Here is a 25,608-nt window from a genome sequence, read left to right as displayed (position 1 = left end):
TGATGTAGGCCGACATACGCAACGCAAACCAAAGAACGCTTTATGAAAATCCTAACACGAGCGCGGAAGAAGCCCAAATTAACAGACTAGATGTAATGCTGAAGACCTCAAACTCCAGCAGCTTCTCTTGCAGACTATTGCGTCGTACTACAAATAAAAATTAACATGCTTTCGCATAGTCGCGGCACCCAAAACGGACATTATACGATGTACAGAAACACACATTTCTGTTTTCGCGCCAAATCAATTCCCGGGAGTGGTACTTTTACGTCCGCATACTTCGCACCGTCTTAAATTATATCTCATTTACACGGTAATGTTTAGTATACTTCTACTGTGATAACAAGCATCGTTTATCGTTGGATTGTTGTAAGAAAACATTAAAAATGAGTGAAGCAGCTTCTCCAAAGAAAATCGCACCCAAGAAGAAACCTGCTGCAAAGAAGACAGCTGATCACCCTAAATATGTGGACATGATCAAGGCTGCTATCGCTACCCTAAAGGAACGCGGTGGTTCATCTCGCCAAGCTATTACAAAATATATTCATGCAAATTACAAAGTTGCTGAAAACTCAGATCATCATCTGAAAATGGCTCTTAAACGAGGAGTAACATCAGGCGATTTGATTCAAACTAAAGGCACTGGTGCTTCTGGATCATTCAAGCTAGGTCAGGTAAAAAAAGAAAAACCTAAGAAAAAGGCCGCAGCAAAAAAGCCAACGGCAAAGAAGCCTACTGCAAAGAAAAGTACACCAAAAAAGAAGCCAGCAAAGAAGAGCACGCCAAAGAAAGCAGCAAAGAAGCCTGCCACAAAGAAAGCCTCGGCTAAGAAACCAGCAGCTAAGAAACCCACAAAGAAGCCTGTTGCTAAAAAACCTGCAGCAAAGAAGGTCAAAAAGACTCCCAAAAAGGCAGCAAAGAAGACCGCAAAAAAATAATTTGTGTGTATCTGGCTATTACATTAACAAACGGCTATTTTTATAGCCACACATTTACAAAAAAACATTATCTTGGTACAAAGTTAAACTTGTTTAAGTCACTTAAACAGTTAAAAAAGAGTAAATTTAAGATTAGATTCCCTAAGTTTAAGTATTTTCGTTTTTAAATTTCTTATTTTCTTGCTTTTACTTTTCTTGCCCTTCATATTTTTAACATTGTCAAACTTTATGTAGCATAAAATTTTTATGTAGCATAAAATTTAAACAGAAAGCAGGACAAAGTTTGATATAAAAAGCTAGCCGTAATATTTTTTATGGATGTGTGGCTATAAAAATAGCCGTTTTTTGTTTGGTAAGATGCTTAGGCACGTTCCCCACGAATTCTTCTTGCCAACTGGATGTCTTTAGGCATGATTGTAACTCGTTTTGCGTGAATGGCACACAAGTTAGTATCCTCGAACAAGCCAACAAGGTACGCTTCAGAAGCCTCTTGCAGAGCCATAACGGCTGTGCTCTGGAATCGCAGATCTGTTTTGAAGTCCTGAGCAATTTCTCGCACAAGACGCTGGAAAGGCAACTTGCGGATCAAGAGCTCGGTTGACTTCTGGTATCTTCTGATTTCTCTGAGAGCAACTGTACCAGGTCTGTAACGATGTGGTTTTTTCACTCCTCCAGTAGCTGGTGCGCTTTTCCTCGCAGCTTTAGTGGCGAGTTGTTTTCGTGGAGCCTTTCCTCCAGTAGATTTACGTGCAGTTTGCTTTGTACGAGCCATATTTTAAGAAGTCGATGTAGTACGGATACACAAGACGGTCTAAAATGCACTATCGCGCCAAAGTTTTATTTCTCATATTGATTGACAGCTAAGGTTCAAAACAAACCATTTGATTGGTGCTAAGAAAGTAATTTCTGATTGGCTGCATAATGACATTACGCTCATTACTTTAACATTTTTATAAAATCTGTGTTTTTTGGCTACGGGAAAACGGCTGTATCTTCTGATACACAAAAGCTTTTGACTTTTTTTTTTTTTAGTAAGTAGCAGAAGGTTTGGCGAATTCCAACGATGCCAAATTTATTGCCTTACTGAAACATTAAGACCACGAATTTTTAAAAAAACTACAGTTTTACTTAAAAAAATGTACAAAATGTTCGGAACATTTTGTAATGACGCAACTCTATTGGTTAATTAGGGTGTTTCCACGAGCAGTAGGTAATTTTATGGCCTCTTTTTAAAGCTGTCTGAATTCTGTTAACTCAAACGTTGTTTTTGTACTCGTTCTGTACGCAACTATATCAATATGTCTGGACGCGGAAAAGGAGGTAAAGGATTGGGAAAAGGAGGTGCTAAACGTCACCGAAAAATTCTTCGTGATAACATTCAGGGAATCACAAAACCTGCTATTCGGCGTCTTGCTCGACGAGGTGGTGTCAAACGTATCTCTGGCCTTATCTATGAGGAAACCAGAGGTGTACTGAAGGTTTTCTTAGAGAATGTTATTCGTGATGCTGTAACCTACACAGAGCACGCTAAACGCAAGACCGTTACCGCTATGGATGTTGTTTATGCCTTAAAACGTCAAGGAAGAACTCTTTACGGATTCGGAGGTTAAGCGTTGTCATTGCTCAACAAAAACGGCTATTTTTATAGCCACAAATCTTTTAAAACATTACTTTGTGCACGCTTCCAAATTACACAATGTGTAAAGTCTTGTCACAGTTACATTTATTGCTATACGATACTATGTCATATATGACACAAAAAAAATTTAGAAATACTTTGTAGGGTTAATTTGCCTGGGAGTGTTTCCGTGAAAAGCTGGGTTAAGTTAAATGTAAGCAATAACATGGATCAATGTACTTGTCTTTTCTGCAAGTACAGCTAATAATACGTATGAAAAGTGAAGCTAATCCACACACACATGGGGAAGTATTTTAAATGTAGGCTAGTGTTCTTAAGCACATTATTTAGAAGTTTTATTAACTTCGGTTAACTTGTAGTGACGCCAAGTAAATGTTTTTTTAAAGATGTGTGGTCTTAAAAAAGACCGTTTGTGTTTGGTAGACGTTGGTTTACTTGCTGCTTGTGTATTTTGTGACGGCTTTTGTTCCTTCACTGACTGCGTGTTTTGCAAGTTCTCCAGGCAAGAGAAGACGTACTGCGGTTTGAATTTCACGAGAAGAGATGGTCGACTTTTTGTTTTGAAGAGCCAAACGCGAAGCTTCGGAAGCAATGCGCTCAAAGATGTCGTTGACAAATGAGTTCATGATGCTCATAGCTTTGCTTGAAACTCCGACATCTGGGTGAACTTGTTTCAAAACATTGTAGATGTAAATAGCATAACTTTCCTTTCTCTTTCTCTTGCGTTTCTTTTCACCAGTTCCACCAATCTTTCCTCCTTTTTTGCCGGCTCTTTTTTCACCTTTCTTGGCTACTTTAGGTGCCTGTTTTCCTCCTTTAGCTGCTGCGTCAGACATGGTTAAAAATTTTTGCTACTTAACTTGTAAATAAGCATTAAACTGCAAGTCAAAACTTTTTGTTTATAAGTAAAAAAATCGGATCGAATTCGATCCGAAAACGCCGATACGCAATTTAATTGGTTAAAAAAAAAATCTTTTGTTTAATACTTAATTATGATTGGTTAAAAAAACATGATTTCGATCCTATTTTTATGATGAAAAAACGAGTAAAGTTTATTTCGTTAACACTTACGTTAAATATTCGTACGTTTTTGTATTAACTTACAAATCAAATCGCAGTTATGTCTGGACGTGGAAAAGGTGGAAAAGCTAAGGCTAAAGCCAAGACAAGATCCTCAAGAGCTGGACTTCAATTTCCAGTCGGTAGAGTGCATAGATTCCTTCGTAGAGGGCACTATGCTAACCGAATTGGATCTGGAGCACCAGTTTACTTAGCAGCCGTCTTGGAATATTTATCTGCTGAGATATTGGAGTTGGCTGGTAACGCAGCAAGAGACAACAAAAAAGCTAGGATTATTCCAAGACATTTACAATTGGCTGTTCGTAATGATGAAGAATTAAACAAACTTTTGAGCGGTGTAACCATTGCAGCTGGTGGTGTTTTGCCAAACATTCAAGCTGTCTTACTCCCAAAGAAGAACGACAAAGGACAGAAGAAGTAAACCGCTACACTCAGAAAACAACGGCTATTTTTATAGCCACACATCTTTAAAAAAACATTGTTTTTTTCACAAAACTATAACCTTAAAGTCTAATAGATAATCCATGCATACGCCTTGTCCTAAGTAACTCAAAGAAATTAAATAAAAAAATTTGATCACAACGTCAAAATAAATTGCACGTATTTGCACCTACTAATGTCTACGGCCATACCACGATGAACACACCCGTTCTCGTCTGATCACGGAAGTTAAGCATCGTCGGGCCGGGATAGTACTTGGATGGGGGACCGCCTGGGAACTCCCGGTGTCGTAGGCTTTTCATTTTCATTTGCTGTGATATATTTCTTGTTATAACAATTAAGGAACGTGGCGGTTGTTGAAAGTGTTTCCTATGACATTTTCCTACGACATTTTCAGGTGATAGTACGAGAAAAAAGAGCTTTCAAATGCATACAAACTCGATCTATTGCCGATCATCCAATAACCCTGACGGAATGGCAAATAAAATAAAATTCCGCCGCCTTCCGAGGACTTATATCGCAATCACGTTTCGTAACAGCCAAGCGAGGTTTTACCTTAGCGTTTAAGCCACCACCGACATTTGGCCGCGCAACTTTTCTAAGCTCATTCATTTTGACTTAAGGAGGGGGCGAGCGCGGACGCAGGCCCCCACTACCAGAAATTGTACGGTCGAGTTACTGACGTTTGCAGTAATCGCAGAGGTCAGCCCAAGCGTAGTGCAATGCAAGAGCCTCACTCTGGAAGAAAACCCTCATTGATCAGTCTTTACTTCCCCGTCAGGTAAGTATGAGTTGGAACTGCACCGTAGCATGAGGGTACCCTTCAAAGTTTGTTAATGCTTGTGGCTTGAGTGTGTTATAAACTGCCGTGTCGCGGGGCATAGGCTGTATTCTCCCCCAGTGTACGCGTTTTGTTCCCGCCGTAGACTATGCAGAGTGCCGTCGGAAAGAGGACTGCTATTATTCTTTTATTGCTTATGTGGGCCGCCATCGGTAATAGTGCAACACCAAGGCAACCCGTGGTCACGGCGTGAATGAATCCACCTCCATGACCCAAGGCCAAAAATCAGATTAATATACTGACCATTCAGAGAATGGCCTACCAGATATTAAACTGATAAGAACAGATACTACACTTGATCTTAGCCATTAGGCCGAGAAGCGATAAAGAACAAGCGTTGCCATGATAGGCATCGTCCACACACCGTAACTGCTTGTGGAGCATGTCACGTTACTGTAAAGCTTACAACTGTCACCGCGTACGGATGGACGGCGACATAGTAAAAATCACGGCTGTTGATTTAGCCGTAGGATGGAGAGCGACTGTAGCGAGTGGATGGTAACTTACATGAATGCTAACAAAGGCGACGATACTAAGTGCGTGATATTACTTTCCAATATGTCTGCGTACATTCCGTTTATCAACGCATTACGCCAGAACGTGCGCGCGCGTTACACAGTAGACCATGCAGCCGAAATGCGACAGTGCGACCCTGCCAGGAGTCGAACCTGGAATCCCCTGATTCGTAGTCAGATGCCTTATCCATTGGGCCACAGGGCCATGCTTATGACTTCGCCCCATCGTCATTTTGGCTTGCGCATTCGTTTTACTTACGACAGAATTCTTCGTGTTTGTAGCCATGAAAGAAAGGGACTTCTGTGAGTGAATTTTTTTACTGTGGTCTAATAAAAAAGTCGAAACGCAGTGCCCAATATATGAATTGCTCCTAATAGCCGGAAACAGGCCGTGTCGATGATGTAGGCCGACATACGCAACGCAAACCAAAGAACGCTTTATGAAAATCCTAACACGAGCGCGGAAGAAGCCCAAATTAACAGACTAGATGTAATGCTGAAGACCTCAAACTCCAGCAGCTTCTCTTGCAGACTATTGCGTCGTACTACAAATAAAAATTAACATGCTTTCGCATAGTCGCGGCACCCAAAACGGACATTATACGATGTACAGAAACACACATTTCTGTTTTCGCGCCAAATCAATTCCCGGGAGTGGTACTTTTACGTCCGCATACTTCGCACCGTCTTAAATTATATCTCATTTACACGGTAATGTTTAGTATACTTCTACTGTGATAACAAGCATCGTTTATCGTTGGATTGTTGTAAGAAAACATTAAAAATGAGTGAAGCAGCTTCTCCAAAGAAAATCGCACCCAAGAAGAAACCTGCTGCAAAGAAGACAGCTGATCACCCTAAATATGTGGACATGATCAAGGCTGCTATCGCTACCCTAAAGGAACGCGGTGGTTCATCTCGCCAAGCTATTACAAAATATATTCATGCAAATTACAAAGTTGCTGAAAACTCAGATCATCATCTGAAAATGGCTCTTAAACGAGGAGTAACATCAGGCGATTTGATTCAAACTAAAGGCACTGGTGCTTCTGGATCATTCAAGCTAGGTCAGGTAAAAAAAGAAAAACCTAAGAAAAAGGCCGCAGCAAAAAAGCCAACGGCAAAGAAGCCTACTGCAAAGAAAAGTACACCAAAAAAGAAGCCAGCAAAGAAGAGCACGCCAAAGAAAGCAGCAAAGAAGCCTGCCACAAAGAAAGCCTCGGCTAAGAAACCAGCAGCTAAGAAACCCACAAAGAAGCCTGTTGCTAAAAAACCTGCAGCAAAGAAGGTCAAAAAGACTCCCAAAAAGGCAGCAAAGAAGACCGCAAAAAAATAATTTGTGTGTATCTGGCTATTACATTAACAAACGGCTATTTTTATAGCCACACATTTACAAAAAAACATTATCTTGGTACAAAGTTAAACTTGTTTAAGTCACTTAAACAGTTAAAAAAGAGTAAATTTAAGATTAGATTCCCTAAGTTTAAGTATTTTCGTTTTTAAATTTCTTATTTTCTTGCTTTTACTTTTCTTGCCCTTCATATTTTTAACATTGTCAAACTTTATGTAGCATAAAATTTTTATGTAGCATAAAATTTAAACAGAAAGCAGGACAAAGTTTGATATAAAAAGCTAGCCGTAATATTTTTTATGGATGTGTGGCTATAAAAATAGCCGTTTTTTGTTTGGTAAGATGCTTAGGCACGTTCCCCACGAATTCTTCTTGCCAACTGGATGTCTTTAGGCATGATTGTAACTCGTTTTGCGTGAATGGCACACAAGTTAGTATCCTCGAACAAGCCAACAAGGTACGCTTCAGAAGCCTCTTGCAGAGCCATAACGGCTGTGCTCTGGAATCGCAGATCTGTTTTGAAGTCCTGAGCAATTTCTCGCACAAGACGCTGGAAAGGCAACTTGCGGATCAAGAGCTCGGTTGACTTCTGGTATCTTCTGATTTCTCTGAGAGCAACTGTACCAGGTCTGTAACGATGTGGTTTTTTCACTCCTCCAGTAGCTGGTGCGCTTTTCCTCGCAGCTTTAGTGGCGAGTTGTTTTCGTGGAGCCTTTCCTCCAGTAGATTTACGTGCAGTTTGCTTTGTACGAGCCATATTTTAAGAAGTCGATGTAGTACGGATACACAAGACGGTCTAAAATGCACTATCGCGCCAAAGTTTTATTTCTCATATTGATTGACAGCTAAGGTTCAAAACAAACCATTTGATTGGTGCTAAGAAAGTAATTTCTGATTGGCTGCATAATGACATTACGCTCATTACTTTAACATTTTTATAAAATCTGTGTTTTTTGGCTACGGGAAAACGGCTGTATCTTCTGATACACAAAAGCTTTTGACTTTTTTTTTTTTTAGTAAGTAGCAGAAGGTTTGGCGAATTCCAACGATGCCAAATTTATTGCCTTACTGAAACATTAAGACCACGAATTTTTAAAAAAACTACAGTTTTACTTAAAAAAATGTACAAAATGTTCGGAACATTTTGTAATGACGCAACTCTATTGGTTAATTAGGGTGTTTCCACGAGCAGTAGGTAATTTTATGGCCTCTTTTTAAAGCTGTCTGAATTCTGTTAACTCAAACGTTGTTTTTGTACTCGTTCTGTACGCAACTATATCAATATGTCTGGACGCGGAAAAGGAGGTAAAGGATTGGGAAAAGGAGGTGCTAAACGTCACCGAAAAATTCTTCGTGATAACATTCAGGGAATCACAAAACCTGCTATTCGGCGTCTTGCTCGACGAGGTGGTGTCAAACGTATCTCTGGCCTTATCTATGAGGAAACCAGAGGTGTACTGAAGGTTTTCTTAGAGAATGTTATTCGTGATGCTGTAACCTACACAGAGCACGCTAAACGCAAGACCGTTACCGCTATGGATGTTGTTTATGCCTTAAAACGTCAAGGAAGAACTCTTTACGGATTCGGAGGTTAAGCGTTGTCATTGCTCAACAAAAACGGCTATTTTTATAGCCACAAATCTTTTAAAACATTACTTTGTGCACGCTTCCAAATTACACAATGTGTAAAGTCTTGTCACAGTTACATTTATTGCTATACGATACTATGTCATATATGACACAAAAAAAATTTAGAAATACTTTGTAGGGTTAATTTGCCTGGGAGTGTTTCCGTGAAAAGCTGGGTTAAGTTAAATGTAAGCAATAACATGGATCAATGTACTTGTCTTTTCTGCAAGTACAGCTAATAATACGTATGAAAAGTGAAGCTAATCCACACACACATGGGGAAGTATTTTAAATGTAGGCTAGTGTTCTTAAGCACATTATTTAGAAGTTTTATTAACTTCGGTTAACTTGTAGTGACGCCAAGTAAATGTTTTTTTAAAGATGTGTGGTCTTAAAAAAGACCGTTTGTGTTTGGTAGACGTTGGTTTACTTGCTGCTTGTGTATTTTGTGACGGCTTTTGTTCCTTCACTGACTGCGTGTTTTGCAAGTTCTCCAGGCAAGAGAAGACGTACTGCGGTTTGAATTTCACGAGAAGAGATGGTCGACTTTTTGTTTTGAAGAGCCAAACGCGAAGCTTCGGAAGCAATGCGCTCAAAGATGTCGTTGACAAATGAGTTCATGATGCTCATAGCTTTGCTTGAAACTCCGACATCTGGGTGAACTTGTTTCAAAACATTGTAGATGTAAATAGCATAACTTTCCTTTCTCTTTCTCTTGCGTTTCTTTTCACCAGTTCCACCAATCTTTCCTCCTTTTTTGCCGGCTCTTTTTTCACCTTTCTTGGCTACTTTAGGTGCCTGTTTTCCTCCTTTAGCTGCTGCGTCAGACATGGTTAAAAATTTTTGCTACTTAACTTGTAAATAAGCATTAAACTGCAAGTCAAAACTTTTTGTTTATAAGTAAAAAAATCGGATCGAATTCGATCCGAAAACGCCGATACGCAATTTAATTGGTTAAAAAAAAAATCTTTTGTTTAATACTTAATTATGATTGGTTAAAAAAACATGATTTCGATCCTATTTTTATGATGAAAAAACGAGTAAAGTTTATTTCGTTAACACTTACGTTAAATATTCGTACGTTTTTGTATTAACTTACAAATCAAATCGCAGTTATGTCTGGACGTGGAAAAGGTGGAAAAGCTAAGGCTAAAGCCAAGACAAGATCCTCAAGAGCTGGACTTCAATTTCCAGTCGGTAGAGTGCATAGATTCCTTCGTAGAGGGCACTATGCTAACCGAATTGGATCTGGAGCACCAGTTTACTTAGCAGCCGTCTTGGAATATTTATCTGCTGAGATATTGGAGTTGGCTGGTAACGCAGCAAGAGACAACAAAAAAGCTAGGATTATTCCAAGACATTTACAATTGGCTGTTCGTAATGATGAAGAATTAAACAAACTTTTGAGCGGTGTAACCATTGCAGCTGGTGGTGTTTTGCCAAACATTCAAGCTGTCTTACTCCCAAAGAAGAACGACAAAGGACAGAAGAAGTAAACCGCTACACTCAGAAAACAACGGCTATTTTTATAGCCACACATCTTTAAAAAAACATTGTTTTTTTCACAAAACTATAACCTTAAAGTCTAATAGATAATCCATGCATACGCCTTGTCCTAAGTAACTCAAAGAAATTAAATAAAAAAATTTGATCACAACGTCAAAATAAATTGCACGTATTTGCACCTACTAATGTCTACGGCCATACCACGATGAACACACCCGTTCTCGTCTGATCACGGAAGTTAAGCATCGTCGGGCCGGGATAGTACTTGGATGGGGGACCGCCTGGGAACTCCCGGTGTCGTAGGCTTTTCATTTTCATTTGCTGTGATACATTTCTTGTTATAACAATTAAGGAACGTGGCGGTTGTTGAAAGTGTTTCCTATGACATTTTCCTACGACATTTTCAGGTGATAGTACGAGAAAAAAGAGCTTTCAAATGCATACAAACTCGATCTATTGCCGATCATCCAATAACCCTGACGGAATGGCAAATAAAATAAAATTCCGCCGCCTTCCGAGGACTTATATCGCAATCACGTTTCGTAACAGCCAAGCGAGGTTTTACCTTAGCGTTTAAGTCACCACCGACATTTGGCCGCGCAACTTTTCTAAGCTCATTCATTTTGACTTAAGGAGGGGGCGAGCGCGGACGCAGGCCCCCACTACCAGAAATTGTACGGTCGAGTTACTGACGTTTGCAGTAATCGCAGAGGTCAGCCCAAGCGTAGTGCAATGCAAGAGCCTCACTCTGGAAGAAAACCCTCATTGATCAGTCTTTACTTCCCCGTCAGGTAAGTATGAGTTGGAACTGCACCGTAGCATGAGGGTACCCTTCAAAGTTTGTTAATGCTTGTGGCTTGAGTGTGTTATAAACTGCCGTGTCGCGGGGCATAGGCTGTATTCTCCCCCAGTGTACGCGTTTTGTTCCCGCCGTAGACTATGCAGAGTGCCGTCGGAAAGAGGACTGCTATTATTCTTTTATTGCTTATGTGGGCCGCCATCGGTAATAGTGCAACACCAAGGCAACCCGTGGTCACGGCGTGAATGAATCCACCTCCATGACCCAAGGCCAAAAATCAGATTAATATACTGACCATTCAGAGAATGGCCTACCAGATATTAAACTGATAAGAACAGATACTACACTTGATCTTAGCCATTAGGCCGAGAAGCGATAAAGAACAAGCGTTGCCATGATAGGCATCGTCCACACACCGTAACTGCTTGTGGAGCATGTCACGTTACTGTAAAGCTTACAACTGTCACCGCGTACGGATGGACGGCGACATAGTAAAAATCACGGCTGTTGATTTAGCCGTAGGATGGAGAGCGACTGTAGCGAGTGGATGGTAACTTACATGAATGCTAACAAAGGCGACGATACTAAGTGCGTGATATTACTTTCCAATATGTCTGCGTACATTCCGTTTATCAACGCATTACGCCAGAACGTGCGCGCGCGTTACACAGTAGACCATGCAGCCGAAATGCGACAGTGCGACCCTGCCAGGAGTCGAACCTGGAATCCCCTGATTCGTAGTCAGATGCCTTATCCATTGGGCCACAGGGCCATGCTTATGACTTCGCCCCATCGTCATTTTGGCTTGCGCATTCGTTTTACTTACGACAGAATTCTTCGTGTTTGTAGCCATGAAAGAAAGGGACTTCTGTGAGTGAATTTTTTTACTGTGGTCTAATAAAAAAGTCGAAACGCAGTGCCCAATATATGAATTGCTCCTAATAGCCGGAAACAGGCCGTGTCGATGATGTAGGCCGACATACGCAACGCAAACCAAAGAACGCTTTATGAAAATCCTAACACGAGCGCGGAAGAAGCCCAAATTAACAGACTAGATGTAATGCTGAAGACCTCAAACTCCAGCAGCTTCTCTTGCAGACTATTGCGTCGTACTACAAATAAAAATTAACATGCTTTCGCATAGTCGCGGCACCCAAAACGGACATTATACGATGTACAGAAACACACATTTCTGTTTTCGCGCCAAATCAATTCCCGGGAGTGGTACTTTTACGTCCGCATACTTCGCACCGTCTTAAATTATATCTCATTTACACGGTAATGTTTAGTATACTTCTACTGTGATAACAAGCATCGTTTATCGTTGGATTGTTGTAAGAAAACATTAAAAATGAGTGAAGCAGCTTCTCCAAAGAAAATCGCACCCAAGAAGAAACCTGCTGCAAAGAAGACAGCTGATCACCCTAAATATGTGGACATGATCAAGGCTGCTATCGCTACCCTAAAGGAACGCGGTGGTTCATCTCGCCAAGCTATTACAAAATATATTCATGCAAATTACAAAGTTGCTGAAAACTCAGATCATCATCTGAAAATGGCTCTTAAACGAGGAGTAACATCAGGCGATTTGATTCAAACTAAAGGCACTGGTGCTTCTGGATCATTCAAGCTAGGTCAGGTAAAAAAAGAAAAACCTAAGAAAAAGGCCGCAGCAAAAAAGCCAACGGCAAAGAAGCCTACTGCAAAGAAAAGTACACCAAAAAAGAAGCCAGCAAAGAAGAGCACGCCAAAGAAAGCAGCAAAGAAGCCTGCCACAAAGAAAGCCTCGGCTAAGAAACCAGCAGCTAAGAAACCCACAAAGAAGCCTGTTGCTAAAAAACCTGCAGCAAAGAAGGTCAAAAAGACTCCCAAAAAGGCAGCAAAGAAGACCGCAAAAAAATAATTTGTGTGTATCTGGCTATTACATTAACAAACGGCTATTTTTATAGCCACACATTTACAAAAAAACATTATCTTGGTACAAAGTTAAACTTGTTTAAGTCACTTAAACAGTTAAAAAAGAGTAAATTTAAGATTAGATTCCCTAAGTTTAAGTATTTTCGTTTTTAAATTTCTTATTTTCTTGCTTTTACTTTTCTTGCCCTTCATATTTTTAACATTGTCAAACTTTATGTAGCATAAAATTTTTATGTAGCATAAAATTTAAACAGAAAGCAGGACAAAGTTTGATATAAAAAGCTAGCCGTAATATTTTTTATGGATGTGTGGCTATAAAAATAGCCGTTTTTTGTTTGGTAAGATGCTTAGGCACGTTCCCCACGAATTCTTCTTGCCAACTGGATGTCTTTAGGCATGATTGTAACTCGTTTTGCGTGAATGGCACACAAGTTAGTATCCTCGAACAAGCCAACAAGGTACGCTTCAGAAGCCTCTTGCAGAGCCATAACGGCTGTGCTCTGGAATCGCAGATCTGTTTTGAAGTCCTGAGCAATTTCTCGCACAAGACGCTGGAAAGGCAACTTGCGGATCAAGAGCTCGGTTGACTTCTGGTATCTTCTGATTTCTCTGAGAGCAACTGTACCAGGTCTGTAACGATGTGGTTTTTTCACTCCTCCAGTAGCTGGTGCGCTTTTCCTCGCAGCTTTAGTGGCGAGTTGTTTTCGTGGAGCCTTTCCTCCAGTAGATTTACGTGCAGTTTGCTTTGTACGAGCCATATTTTAAGAAGTCGATGTAGTACGGATACACAAGACGGTCTAAAATGCACTATCGCGCCAAAGTTTTATTTCTCATATTGATTGACAGCTAAGGTTCAAAACAAACCATTTGATTGGTGCTAAGAAAGTAATTTCTGATTGGCTGCATAATGACATTACGCTCATTACTTTAACATTTTTATAAAATCTGTGTTTTTTGGCTACGGGAAAACGGCTGTATCTTCTGATACACAAAAGCTTTTGACTTTTTTTTTTTTTAGTAAGTAGCAGAAGGTTTGGCGAATTCCAACGATGCCAAATTTATTGCCTTACTGAAACATTAAGACCACGAATTTTTAAAAAAACTACAGTTTTACTTAAAAAAATGTACAAAATGTTCGGAACATTTTGTAATGACGCAACTCTATTGGTTAATTAGGGTGTTTCCACGAGCAGTAGGTAATTTTATGGCCTCTTTTTAAAGCTGTCTGAATTCTGTTAACTCAAACGTTGTTTTTGTACTCGTTCTGTACGCAACTATATCAATATGTCTGGACGCGGAAAAGGAGGTAAAGGATTGGGAAAAGGAGGTGCTAAACGTCACCGAAAAATTCTTCGTGATAACATTCAGGGAATCACAAAACCTGCTATTCGGCGTCTTGCTCGACGAGGTGGTGTCAAACGTATCTCTGGCCTTATCTATGAGGAAACCAGAGGTGTACTGAAGGTTTTCTTAGAGAATGTTATTCGTGATGCTGTAACCTACACAGAGCACGCTAAACGCAAGACCGTTACCGCTATGGATGTTGTTTATGCCTTAAAACGTCAAGGAAGAACTCTTTACGGATTCGGAGGTTAAGCGTTGTCATTGCTCAACAAAAACGGCTATTTTTATAGCCACAAATCTTTTAAAACATTACTTTGTGCACGCTTCCAAATTACACAATGTGTAAAGTCTTGTCACAGTTACATTTATTGCTATACGATACTATGTCATATATGACACAAAAAAAATTTAGAAATACTTTGTAGGGTTAATTTGCCTGGGAGTGTTTCCGTGAAAAGCTGGGTTAAGTTAAATGTAAGCAATAACATGGATCAATGTACTTGTCTTTTCTGCAAGTACAGCTAATAATACGTATGAAAAGTGAAGCTAATCCACACACACATGGGGAAGTATTTTAAATGTAGGCTAGTGTTCTTAAGCACATTATTTAGAAGTTTTATTAACTTCGGTTAACTTGTAGTGACGCCAAGTAAATGTTTTTTTAAAGATGTGTGGTCTTAAAAAAGACCGTTTGTGTTTGGTAGACGTTGGTTTACTTGCTGCTTGTGTATTTTGTGACGGCTTTTGTTCCTTCACTGACTGCGTGTTTTGCAAGTTCTCCAGGCAAGAGAAGACGTACTGCGGTTTGAATTTCACGAGAAGAGATGGTCGACTTTTTGTTTTGAAGAGCCAAACGCGAAGCTTCGGAAGCAATGCGCTCAAAGATGTCGTTGACAAATGAGTTCATGATGCTCATAGCTTTGCTTGAAACTCCGACATCTGGGTGAACTTGTTTCAAAACATTGTAGATGTAAATAGCATAACTTTCCTTTCTCTTTCTCTTGCGTTTCTTTTCACCAGTTCCACCAATCTTTCCTCCTTTTTTGCCGGCTCTTTTTTCACCTTTCTTGGCTACTTTAGGTGCCTGTTTTCCTCCTTTAGCTGCTGCGTCAGACATGGTTAAAAATTTTTGCTACTTAACTTGTAAATAAGCATTAAACTGCAAGTCAAAACTTTTTGTTTATAAGTAAAAAAATCGGATCGAATTCGATCCGAAAACGCCGATACGCAATTTAATTGGTTAAAAAAAAAATCTTTTGTTTAATACTTAATTATGATTGGTTAAAAAAACATGATTTCGATCCTATTTTTATGATGAAAAAACGAGTAAAGTTTATTTCGTTAACACTTACGTTAAATATTCGTACGTTTTTGTATTAACTTACAAATCAAATCGCAGTTATGTCTGGACGTGGAAAAGGTGGAAAAGCTAAGGCTAAAGCCAAGACAAGATCCTCAAGAGCTGGACTTCAATTTCCAGTCGGTAGAGTGCATAGATTCCTTCGTAGAGGGCACTATGCTAACCGAATTGGATCTGGAGCACCAGTTTACTTAGCAGCCGTCTTGGAATATTTATCTGCTGAGATATTGGAGTTGGCTGGTAACGCAGCAAGAGACAACAAAAAAGCTAGGATTATTCCAAGACATTTACAATTGGCTGTTCGTAATGATGAAGAATTAAACAAACTTTTGAGCGGTGTAACCATTGCAGCTGGTGGTGTTTTGCCAAACATTCAAGCTGTCTTACTCCCAAAGAAGAACGACAAAGGACAGAAGAAGTAAACCGCTACACTCAGAAAACAACGGCTATTTTTATAGCCACACATCTTTAAAAAAACATTGTTTTTTTCACAAAACTATAACCTTAAAGTCTAATAGATAATCCATGCATACGCCTTGTCCTAAGTAACTCAAAGAAATTAAATAAAAAAATTTGATCACAACGTCAAAATAAATTGCACGTATTTGCACCTACTAATGTCTACGGCCATACCACGATGAACACACCCGTTCTCGTCTGATCACGGAAGTTAAGCATCGTCGGGCCGGGATAGTACTTGGATGGGGGACCGCCTGGGAACTCCCGGTGTCGTAGGCTTTTCATTTTCATTTGCTGTGATATATTTCTTGTTATAACAATTAAGGAACGTGGCGGTTGTTGAAAGTGTTTCCTATGACATTTTCCTACGACATTTTCAGGTGATAGTACGAGAAAAAAGAGCTTTCAAATGCATACAAACTCGATCTATTGCCGATCATCCAATAACCCTGACGGAATGGCAAATAAAATAAAATTCCGCCGCCTTCCGAGGACTTATATCGCAATCACGTTTCGTAACAGCCAAGCGAGGTTTTACCTTAGCGTTTAAGTCACCACCGACATTTGGCCGCGCAACTTTTCTAAGCTCATTCATTTTGACTTAAGGAGGGGGCGAGCGCGGACGCAGGCCCCCACTACCAGAAATTGTACGGTCGAGTTACTGACGTTTGCAGTAATCGCAGAGGTCAGCCCAAGCGTAGTGCAATGCAAGAGCCTCACTCTGGAAGAAAACCCTCATTGATCAGTCTTTACTTCCCCGTCAGGTAAGTATGAGTTGGAACTGCACCGTAGCATGAGGGTACCCTTCAAAGTTTGTTAATGCTTGTGGCTTGAGTGTGTTATAAACTGCCGTGTCGCGGGGCATAGGCTGTATTCTCCCCCAGTGTACGCGTTTTGTTCCCGCCGTAGACTATGCAGAGTGCCGTCGGAAAGAGGACTGCTATTATTCTTTTATTGCTTATGTGGGCCGCCATCGGTAATAGTGCAACACCAAGGCAACCCGTGGTCACGGCGTGAATGAATCCACCTCCATGACCCAAGGCCAAAAATCAGATTAATATACTGACCATTCAGAGAATGGCCTACCAGATATTAAACTGATAAGAACAGATACTACACTTGATCTTAGCCATTAGGCCGAGAAGCGATAAAGAACAAGCGTTGCCATGATAGGCATCGTCCACACACCGTAACTGCTTGTGGAGCATGTCACGTTACTGTAAAGCTTACAACTGTCACCGCGTACGGATGGACGGCGACATAGTAAAAATCACGGCTGTTGATTTAGCCGTAGGATGGAGAGCGACTGTAGCGAGTGGATGGTAACTTACATGAATGCTAACAAAGGCGACGATACTAAGTGCGTGATATTACTTTCCAATATGTCTGCGTACATTCCGTTTATCAACGCATTACGCCAGAACGTGCGCGCGCGTTACACAGTAGACCATGCAGCCGAAATGCGACAGTGCGACCCTGCCAGGAGTCGAACCTGGAATCCCCTGATTCGTAGTCAGATGCCTTATCCATTGGGCCACAGGGCCATGCTTATGACTTCGCCCCATCGTCATTTTGGCTTGCGCATTCGTTTTACTTACGACAGAATTCTTCGTGTTTGTAGCCATGAAAGAAAGGGACTTCTGTGAGTGAATTTTTTTACTGTGGTCTAATAAAAAAGTCGAAACGCAGTGCCCAATATATGAATTGCTCCTAATAGCCGGAAACAGGCCGTGTCGATGATGTAGGCCGACATACGCAACGCAAACCAAAGAACGCTTTATGAAAATCCTAACACGAGCGCGGAAGAAGCCCAAATTAACAGACTAGATGTAATGCTGAAGACCTCAAACTCCAGCAGCTTCTCTTGCAGACTATTGCGTCGTACTACAAATAAAAATTAACATGCTTTCGCATAGTCGCGGCACCCAAAACGGACATTATACGATGTACAGAAACACACATTTCTGTTTTCGCGCCAAATCAATTCCCGGGAGTGGTACTTTTACGTCCGCATACTTCGCACCGTCTTAAATTATATCTCATTTACACGGTAATGTTTAGTATACTTCTACTGTGATAACAAGCATCGTTTATCGTTGGATTGTTGTAAGAAAACATTAAAAATGAGTGAAGCAGCTTCTCCAAAGAAAATCGCACCCAAGAAGAAACCTGCTGCAAAGAAGACAGCTGATCACCCTAAATATGTGGACATGATCAAGGCTGCTATCGCTACCCTAAAGGAACGCGGTGGTTCATCTCGCCAAGCTATTACAAAATATATTCATGCAAATTACAAAGTTGCTGAAAACTCAGATCATCATCTGAAAATGGCTCTTAAACGAGGAGTAACATCAGGCGATTTGATTCAAACTAAAGGCACTGGTGCTTCTGGATCATTCAAGCTAGGTCAGGTAAAAAAAGAAAAACCTAAGAAAAAGGCCGCAGCAAAAAAGCCAACGGCAAAGAAGCCTACTGCAAAGAAAAGTACACCAAAAAAGAAGCCAGCAAAGAAGAGCACGCCAAAGAAAGCAGCAAAGAAGCCTGCCACAAAGAAAGCCTCGGCTAAGAAACCAGCAGCTAAGAAACCCACAAAGAAGCCTGTTGCTAAAAAACCTGCAGCAAAGAAGGTCAAAAAGACTCCCAAAAAGGCAGCAAAGAAGACCGCAAAAAAATAATTTGTGTGTATCTGGCTATTACATTAACAAACGGCTATTTTTATAGCCACACATTTACAAAAAAACATTATCTTGGTACAAAGTTAAACTTGTTTAAGTCACTTAAACAGTTAAAAAAGAGTAAATTTAAGATTAGATTCCCTAAGTTTAAGTATTTTCGTTTTTAAATTTCTTATTTTCTTGCTTTTACTTTTCTTGCCCTTCATATTTTTAACATTGTCAAACTTTATGTAGCATAAAATTTTTATGTAGCATAAAATTTAAACAGAAAGCAGGACAAAGTTTGATATAAAAAGCTAGCCGTAATATTTTTTATGGATGTGTGGCTATAAAAATAGCCGTTTTTTGTTTGGTAAGATGCTTAGGCACGTTCCCCACGAATTCTTCTTGCCAACTGGATGTCTTTAGGCATGATTGTAACTCGTTTTGCGTGAATGGCACACAAGTTAGTATCCTCGAACAAGCCAACAAGGTACGCTTCAGAAGCCTCTTGCAGAGCCATAACGGCTGTGCTCTGGAATCGCAGATCTGTTTTGAAGTCCTGAGCAATTTCTCGCACAAGACGCTGGAAAGGCAACTTGCGGATCAAGAGCTCGGTTGACTTCTGGTATCTTCTGATTTCTCTGAGAGCAACTGTACCAGGTCTGTAACGATGTGGTTTTTTCACTCCTCCAGTAGCTGGTGCGCTTTTCCTCGCAGCTTTAGTGGCGAGTTGTTTTCGTGGAGCCTTTCCTCCAGTAGATTTACGTGCAGTTTGCTTTGTACGAGCCATATTTTAAGAAGTCGATGTAGTACGGATACACAAGACGGTCTAAAATGCACTATCGCGCCAAAGTTTTATTTCTCATATTGATTGACAGCTAAGGTTCAAAACAAACCATTTGATTGGTGCTAAGAAAGTAATTTCTGATTGGCTGCATAATGACATTACGCTCATTACTTTAACATTTTTATAAAATCTGTGTTTTTTGGCTACGGGAAAACGGCTGTATCTTCTGATACACAAAAGCTTTTGACTTTTTTTTTTTTTAGTAAGTAGCAGAAGGTTTGGCGAATTCCAACGATGCCAAATTTATTGCCTTACTGAAACATTAAGACCACGAATTTTTAAAAAAACTACAGTTTTACTTAAAAAAATGTACAAAATGTTCGGAACATTTTGTAATGACGCAACTCTATTGGTTAATTAGGGTGTTTCCACGAGCAGTAGGTAATTTTATGGCCTCTTTTTAAAGCTGTCTGAATTCTGTTAACTCAAACGTTGTTTTTGTACTCGTTCTGTACGCAACTATATCAATATGTCTGGACGCGGAAAAGGAGGTAAAGGATTGGGAAAAGGAGGTGCTAAACGTCACCGAAAAATTCTTCGTGATAACATTCAGGGAATCACAAAACCTGCTATTCGGCGTCTTGCTCGACGAGGTGGTGTCAAACGTATCTCTGGCCTTATCTATGAGGAAACCAGAGGTGTACTGAAGGTTTTCTTAGAGAATGTTATTCGTGATGCTGTAACCTACACAGAGCACGCTAAACGCAAGACCGTTACCGCTATGGATGTTGTTTATGCCTTAAAACGTCAAGGAAGAACTCTTTACGGATTCGGAGGTTAAGCGTTGTCATTGCTCAACAAAAACGGCTATTTTTATAGCCACAAATCTTTTAAAACATTACTTTGTGCACGCTTCCAAATTACACAATGTGTAAAGTCTTGTCACAGTTACATTTATTGCTATACGATACTATGTCATATATGACACAAAAAAAATTTAGAAATACTTTGTAGGGTTAATTTGCCTGGGAGTGTTTCCGTGAAAAGCTGGGTTAAGTTAAATGTAAGCAATAACATGGATCAATGTACTTGTCTTTTCTGCAAGTACAGCTAATAATACGTATGAAAAGTGAAGCTAATCCACACACACATGGGGAAGTATTTTAAATGTAGGCTAGTGTTCTTAAGCACATTATTTAGAAGTTTTATTAACTTCGGTTAACTTGTAGTGACGCCAAGTAAATGTTTTTTTAAAGATGTGTGGTCTTAAAAAAGACCGTTTGTGTTTGGTAGACGTTGGTTTACTTGCTGCTTGTGTATTTTGTGACGGCTTTTGTTCCTTCACTGACTGCGTGTTTTGCAAGTTCTCCAGGCAAGAGAAGACGTACTGCGGTTTGAATTTCACGAGAAGAGATGGTCGACTTTTTGTTTTGAAGAGCCAAACGCGAAGCTTCGGAAGCAATGCGCTCAAAGATGTCGTTGACAAATGAGTTCATGATGCTCATAGCTTTGCTTGAAACTCCGACATCTGGGTGAACTTGTTTCAAAACATTGTAGATGTAAATAGCATAACTTTCCTTTCTCTTTCTCTTGCGTTTCTTTTCACCAGTTCCACCAATCTTTCCTCCTTTTTTGCCGGCTCTTTTTTCACCTTTCTTGGCTACTTTAGGTGCCTGTTTTCCTCCTTTAGCTGCTGCGTCAGACATGGTTAAAAATTTTTGCTACTTAACTTGTAAATAAGCATTAAACTGCAAGTCAAAACTTTTTGTTTATAAGTAAAAAAATCGGATCGAATTCGATCCGAAAACGCCGATACGCAATTTAATTGGTTAAAAAAAAAATCTTTTGTTTAATACTTAATTATGATTGGTTAAAAAAACATGATTTCGATCCTATTTTTATGATGAAAAAACGAGTAAAGTTTATTTCGTTAACACTTACGTTAAATATTCGTACGTTTTTGTATTAACTTACAAATCAAATCGCAGTTATGTCTGGACGTGGAAAAGGTGGAAAAGCTAAGGCTAAAGCCAAGACAAGATCCTCAAGAGCTGGACTTCAATTTCCAGTCGGTAGAGTGCATAGATTCCTTCGTAGAGGGCACTATGCTAACCGAATTGGATCTGGAGCACCAGTTTACTTAGCAGCCGTCTTGGAATATTTATCTGCTGAGATATTGGAGTTGGCTGGTAACGCAGCAAGAGACAACAAAAAAGCTAGGATTATTCCAAGACATTTACAATTGGCTGTTCGTAATGATGAAGAATTAAACAAACTTTTGAGCGGTGTAACCATTGCAGCTGGTGGTGTTTTGCCAAACATTCAAGCTGTCTTACTCCCAAAGAAGAACGACAAAGGACAGAAGAAGTAAACCGCTACACTCAGAAAACAACGGCTATTTTTATAGCCACACATCTTTAAAAAAACATTGTTTTTTTCACAAAACTATAACCTTAAAGTCTAATAGATAATCCATGCATACGCCTTGTCCTAAGTAACTCAAAGAAATTAAATAAAAAAATTTGATCACAACGTCAAAATAAATTGCACGTATTTGCACCTACTAATGTCTACGGCCATACCACGATGAACACACCCGTTCTCGTCTGATCACGGAAGTTAAGCATCGTCGGGCCGGGATAGTACTTGGATGGGGGACCGCCTGGGAACTCCCGGTGTCGTAGGCTTTTCATTTTCATTTGCTGTGATATATTTCTTGTTATAACAATTAAGGAACGTGGCGGTTGTTGAAAGTGTTTCCTATGACATTTTCCTACGACATTTTCAGGTGATAGTACGAGAAAAAAGAGCTTTCAAATGCATACAAACTCGATCTATTGCCGATCATCCAATAACCCTGACGGAATGGCAAATAAAATAAAATTCCGCCGCCTTCCGAGGACTTATATCGCAATCACGTTTCGTAACAGCCAAGCGAGGTTTTACCTTAGCGTTTAAGTCACCACCGACATTTGGCCGCGCAACTTTTCTAAGCTCATTCATTTTGACTTAAGGAGGGGGCGAGCGCGGACGCAGGCCCCCACTACCAGAAATTGTACGGTCGAGTTACTGACGTTTGCAGTAATCGCAGAGGTCAGCCCAAGCGTAGTGCAATGCAAGAGCCTCACTCTGGAAGAAAACCCTCATTGATCAGTCTTTACTTCCCCGTCAGGTAAGTATGAGTTGGAACTGCACCGTAGCATGAGGGTACCCTTCAAAGTTTGTTAATGCTTGTGGCTTGAGTGTGTTATAAACTGCCGTGTCGCGGGGCATAGGCTGTATTCTCCCCCAGTGTACGCGTTTTGTTCCCGCCGTAGACTATGCAGAGTGCCGTCGGAAAGAGGACTGCTATTATTCTTTTATTGCTTATGTGGGCCGCCATCGGTAATAGTGCAACACCAAGGCAACCCGTGGTCACGGCGTGAATGAATCCACCTCCATGACCCAAGGCCAAAAATCAGATTAATATACTGACCATTCAGAGAATGGCCTACCAGATATTAAACTGATAAGAACAGATACTACACTTGATCTTAGCCATTAGGCCGAGAAGCGATAAAGAACAAGCGTTGCCATGATAGGCATCGTCCACACACCGTAACTGCTTGTGGAGCATGTCACGTTACTGTAAAGCTTACAACTGTCACCGCGTACGGATGGACGGCGACATAGTAAAAATCACGGCTGTTGATTTAGCCGTAGGATGGAGAGCGACTGTAGCGAGTGGATGGTAACTTACATGAATGCTAACAAAGGCGACGATACTAAGTGCGTGATATTACTTTCCAATATGTCTGCGTACATTCCGTTTATCAACGCATTACGCCAGAACGTGCGCGCGCGTTACACAGTAGACCATGCAGCCGAAATGCGACAGTGCGACCCTGCCAGGAGTCGAACCTGGAATCCCCTGATTCGTAGTCAGATGCCTTATCCATTGGGCCACAGGGCCATGCTTATGACTTCGCCCCATCGTCATTTTGGCTTGCGCATTCGTTTTACTTACGACAGAATTCTTCGTGTTTGTAGCCATGAAAGAAAGGGACTTCTGTGAGTGAATTTTTTTACTGTGGTCTAATAAAAAAGTCGAAACGCAGTGCCCAATATATGAATTGCTCCTAATAGCCGGAAACAGGCCGTGTCGATGATGTAGGCCGACATACGCAACGCAAACCAAAGAACGCTTTATGAAAATCCTAACACGAGCGCGGAAGAAGCCCAAATTAACAGACTAGATGTAATGCTGAAGACCTCAAACTCCAGCAGCTTCTCTTGCAGACTATTGCGTCGTACTACAAATAAAAATTAACATGCTTTCGCATAGTCGCGGCACCCAAAACGGACATTATACGATGTACAGAAACACACATTTCTGTTTTCGCGCCAAATCAATTCCCGGGAGTGGTACTTTTACGTCCGCATACTTCGCACCGTCTTAAATTATATCTCATTTACACGGTAATGTTTAGTATACTTCTACTGTGATAACAAGCATCGTTTATCGTTGGATTGTTGTAAGAAAACATTAAAAATGAGTGAAGCAGCTTCTCCAAAGAAAATCGCACCCAAGAAGAAACCTGCTGCAAAGAAGACAGCTGATCACCCTAAATATGTGGACATGATCAAGGCTGCTATCGCTACCCTAAAGGAACGCGGTGGTTCATCTCGCCAAGCTATTACAAAATATATTCATGCAAATTACAAAGTTGCTGAAAACTCAGATCATCATCTGAAAATGGCTCTTAAACGAGGAGTAACATCAGGCGATTTGATTCAAACTAAAGGCACTGGTGCTTCTGGATCATTCAAGCTAGGTCAGGTAAAAAAAGAAAAACCTAAGAAAAAGGCCGCAGCAAAAAAGCCAACGGCAAAGAAGCCTACTGCAAAGAAAAGTACACCAAAAAAGAAGCCAGCAAAGAAGAGCACGCCAAAGAAAGCAGCAAAGAAGCCTGCCACAAAGAAAGCCTCGGCTAAGAAACCAGCAGCTAAGAAACCCACAAAGAAGCCTGTTGCTAAAAAACCTGCAGCAAAGAAGGTCAAAAAGACTCCCAAAAAGGCAGCAAAGAAGACCGCAAAAAAATAATTTGTGTGTATCTGGCTATTACATTAACAAACGGCTATTTTTATAGCCACACATTTACAAAAAAACATTATCTTGGTACAAAGTTAAACTTGTTTAAGTCACTTAAACAGTTAAAAAAGAGTAAATTTAAGATTAGATTCCCTAAGTTTAAGTATTTTCGTTTTTAAATTTCTTATTTTCTTGCTTTTACTTTTCTTGCCCTTCATATTTTTAACATTGTCAAACTTTATGTAGCATAAAATTTTTATGTAGCATAAAATTTAAACAGAAAGCAGGACAAAGTTTGATATAAAAAGCTAGCCGTAATATTTTTTATGGATGTGTGGCTATAAAAATAGCCGTTTTTTGTTTGGTAAGATGCTTAGGCACGTTCCCCACGAATGCTTCTTGCCAACTGGATGTCTTTAGGCATGATTGTAACTCGTTTTGCGTGAATGGCACACAAGTTAGTATCCTCGAACAAGCCAACAAGGTACGCTTCAGAAGCCTCTTGCAGAGCCATAACGGCTGTGCTCTGGAATCGCAGATCTGTTTTGAAGTCCTGAGCAATTTCTCGCACAAGACGCTGGAAAGGCAACTTGCGGATCAAGAGCTCGGTTGACTTCTGGTATCTTCTGATTTCTCTGAGAGCAACTGTACCAGGTCTGTAACGATGTGGTTTTTTCACTCCTCCAGTAGCTGGTGCGCTTTTCCTCGCAGCTTTAGTGGCGAGTTGTTTTCGTGGAGCCTTTCCTCCAGTAGATTTACGTGCAGTTTGCTTTGTACGAGCCATATTTTAAGAAGTCGATGTAGTACGGATACACAAGACGGTCTAAAATGCACTATCGCGCCAAAGTTTTATTTCTCATATTGATTGACAGCTAAGGTTCAAAACAAACCATTTGATTGGTGCTAAGAAAGTAATTTCTGATTGGCTGCATAATGACATTACGCTCATTACTTTAACATTTTTATAAAATCTGTGTTTTTTGGCTACGGGAAAACGGCTGTATCTTCTGATACACAAAAGCTTTTGACTTTTTTTTTTTTTAGTAAGTAGCAGAAGGTTTGGCGAATTCCAACGATGCCAAATTTATTGCCTTACTGAAACATTAAGACCACGAATTTTTAAAAAAACTACAGTTTTACTTAAAAAAATGTACAAAATGTTCGGAACATTTTGTAATGACGCAACTCTATTGGTTAATTAGGGTGTTTCCACGAGCAGTAGGTAATTTTATGGCCTCTTTTTAAAGCTGTCTGAATTCTGTTAACTCAAACGT

At 40.2% G+C, this 25,608-nt stretch overlaps 16 non-coding genes across 16 annotated transcripts; 4 read left to right on the top strand and 12 right to left on the bottom strand.

Annotated features, from left to right (window-relative positions):
• The first annotated feature begins 4,275 nt into the window (after positions 1-4,275).
• Positions 4,276-4,394, top strand: LOC130658173 (5S ribosomal RNA). Its single transcript, XR_008985390.1, has one exon. It is a non-coding gene; the product is annotated as a 5S ribosomal RNA (ribosomal RNA).
• Positions 4,395-4,722: 328 nt separating this feature from the next.
• On the bottom strand, positions 4,723-4,887 carry LOC130660136 (U1 spliceosomal RNA). The gene has a single exon (XR_008987336.1). It is a non-coding gene; the product is annotated as a U1 spliceosomal RNA (small nuclear RNA).
• Positions 4,888-5,072: 185 nt separating this feature from the next.
• Positions 5,073-5,264, bottom strand: LOC130661181 (U2 spliceosomal RNA). Its single transcript, XR_008988375.1, has one exon. It is a non-coding gene; the product is annotated as a U2 spliceosomal RNA (small nuclear RNA).
• A 322-nt stretch (positions 5,265-5,586) lies between these two features.
• On the bottom strand, positions 5,587-5,659 carry Trnar-acg (transfer RNA arginine (anticodon ACG)). Its single transcript has one exon. It is a non-coding gene; the product is annotated as a tRNA-Arg (tRNA).
• Positions 5,660-10,127: 4,468 nt separating this feature from the next.
• Positions 10,128-10,246, top strand: LOC130658172 (5S ribosomal RNA). The gene has a single exon (XR_008985389.1). It is a non-coding gene; the product is annotated as a 5S ribosomal RNA (ribosomal RNA).
• A 328-nt stretch (positions 10,247-10,574) lies between these two features.
• LOC130660135 (U1 spliceosomal RNA) lies at positions 10,575-10,739 on the bottom strand. The gene has a single exon (XR_008987335.1). It is a non-coding gene; the product is annotated as a U1 spliceosomal RNA (small nuclear RNA).
• A 185-nt stretch (positions 10,740-10,924) lies between these two features.
• On the bottom strand, positions 10,925-11,116 carry LOC130661180 (U2 spliceosomal RNA). Its single transcript, XR_008988374.1, has one exon. It is a non-coding gene; the product is annotated as a U2 spliceosomal RNA (small nuclear RNA).
• Positions 11,117-11,438: 322 nt separating this feature from the next.
• On the bottom strand, positions 11,439-11,511 carry Trnar-acg (transfer RNA arginine (anticodon ACG)). Its single transcript has one exon. It is a non-coding gene; the product is annotated as a tRNA-Arg (tRNA).
• A 4,468-nt stretch (positions 11,512-15,979) lies between these two features.
• LOC130658171 (5S ribosomal RNA) lies at positions 15,980-16,098 on the top strand. Its single transcript, XR_008985388.1, has one exon. It is a non-coding gene; the product is annotated as a 5S ribosomal RNA (ribosomal RNA).
• Positions 16,099-16,426: 328 nt separating this feature from the next.
• Positions 16,427-16,591, bottom strand: LOC130660134 (U1 spliceosomal RNA). Its single transcript, XR_008987334.1, has one exon. It is a non-coding gene; the product is annotated as a U1 spliceosomal RNA (small nuclear RNA).
• Positions 16,592-16,776: 185 nt separating this feature from the next.
• On the bottom strand, positions 16,777-16,968 carry LOC130661177 (U2 spliceosomal RNA). Its single transcript, XR_008988371.1, has one exon. It is a non-coding gene; the product is annotated as a U2 spliceosomal RNA (small nuclear RNA).
• A 322-nt stretch (positions 16,969-17,290) lies between these two features.
• Trnar-acg (transfer RNA arginine (anticodon ACG)) lies at positions 17,291-17,363 on the bottom strand. The gene has a single exon. It is a non-coding gene; the product is annotated as a tRNA-Arg (tRNA).
• Positions 17,364-21,831: 4,468 nt separating this feature from the next.
• On the top strand, positions 21,832-21,950 carry LOC130658170 (5S ribosomal RNA). The gene has a single exon (XR_008985387.1). It is a non-coding gene; the product is annotated as a 5S ribosomal RNA (ribosomal RNA).
• A 328-nt stretch (positions 21,951-22,278) lies between these two features.
• On the bottom strand, positions 22,279-22,443 carry LOC130660132 (U1 spliceosomal RNA). The gene has a single exon (XR_008987333.1). It is a non-coding gene; the product is annotated as a U1 spliceosomal RNA (small nuclear RNA).
• Positions 22,444-22,628: 185 nt separating this feature from the next.
• On the bottom strand, positions 22,629-22,820 carry LOC130661176 (U2 spliceosomal RNA). The gene has a single exon (XR_008988370.1). It is a non-coding gene; the product is annotated as a U2 spliceosomal RNA (small nuclear RNA).
• Positions 22,821-23,142: 322 nt separating this feature from the next.
• On the bottom strand, positions 23,143-23,215 carry Trnar-acg (transfer RNA arginine (anticodon ACG)). Its single transcript has one exon. It is a non-coding gene; the product is annotated as a tRNA-Arg (tRNA).
• Between the last annotated feature and the right edge of the window lie 2,393 nt (positions 23,216-25,608).

The sequence above is a fragment of the Hydractinia symbiolongicarpus genome, chromosome 9, assembly GCF_029227915.1.
Source record: "Hydractinia symbiolongicarpus strain clone_291-10 chromosome 9, HSymV2.1, whole genome shotgun sequence".
Classification (NCBI taxonomy): Eukaryota; Metazoa; Cnidaria; class Hydrozoa; order Anthoathecata; family Hydractiniidae; genus Hydractinia; species Hydractinia symbiolongicarpus.
This window is presented reverse-complemented; position numbering and strand designations above follow the sequence as displayed.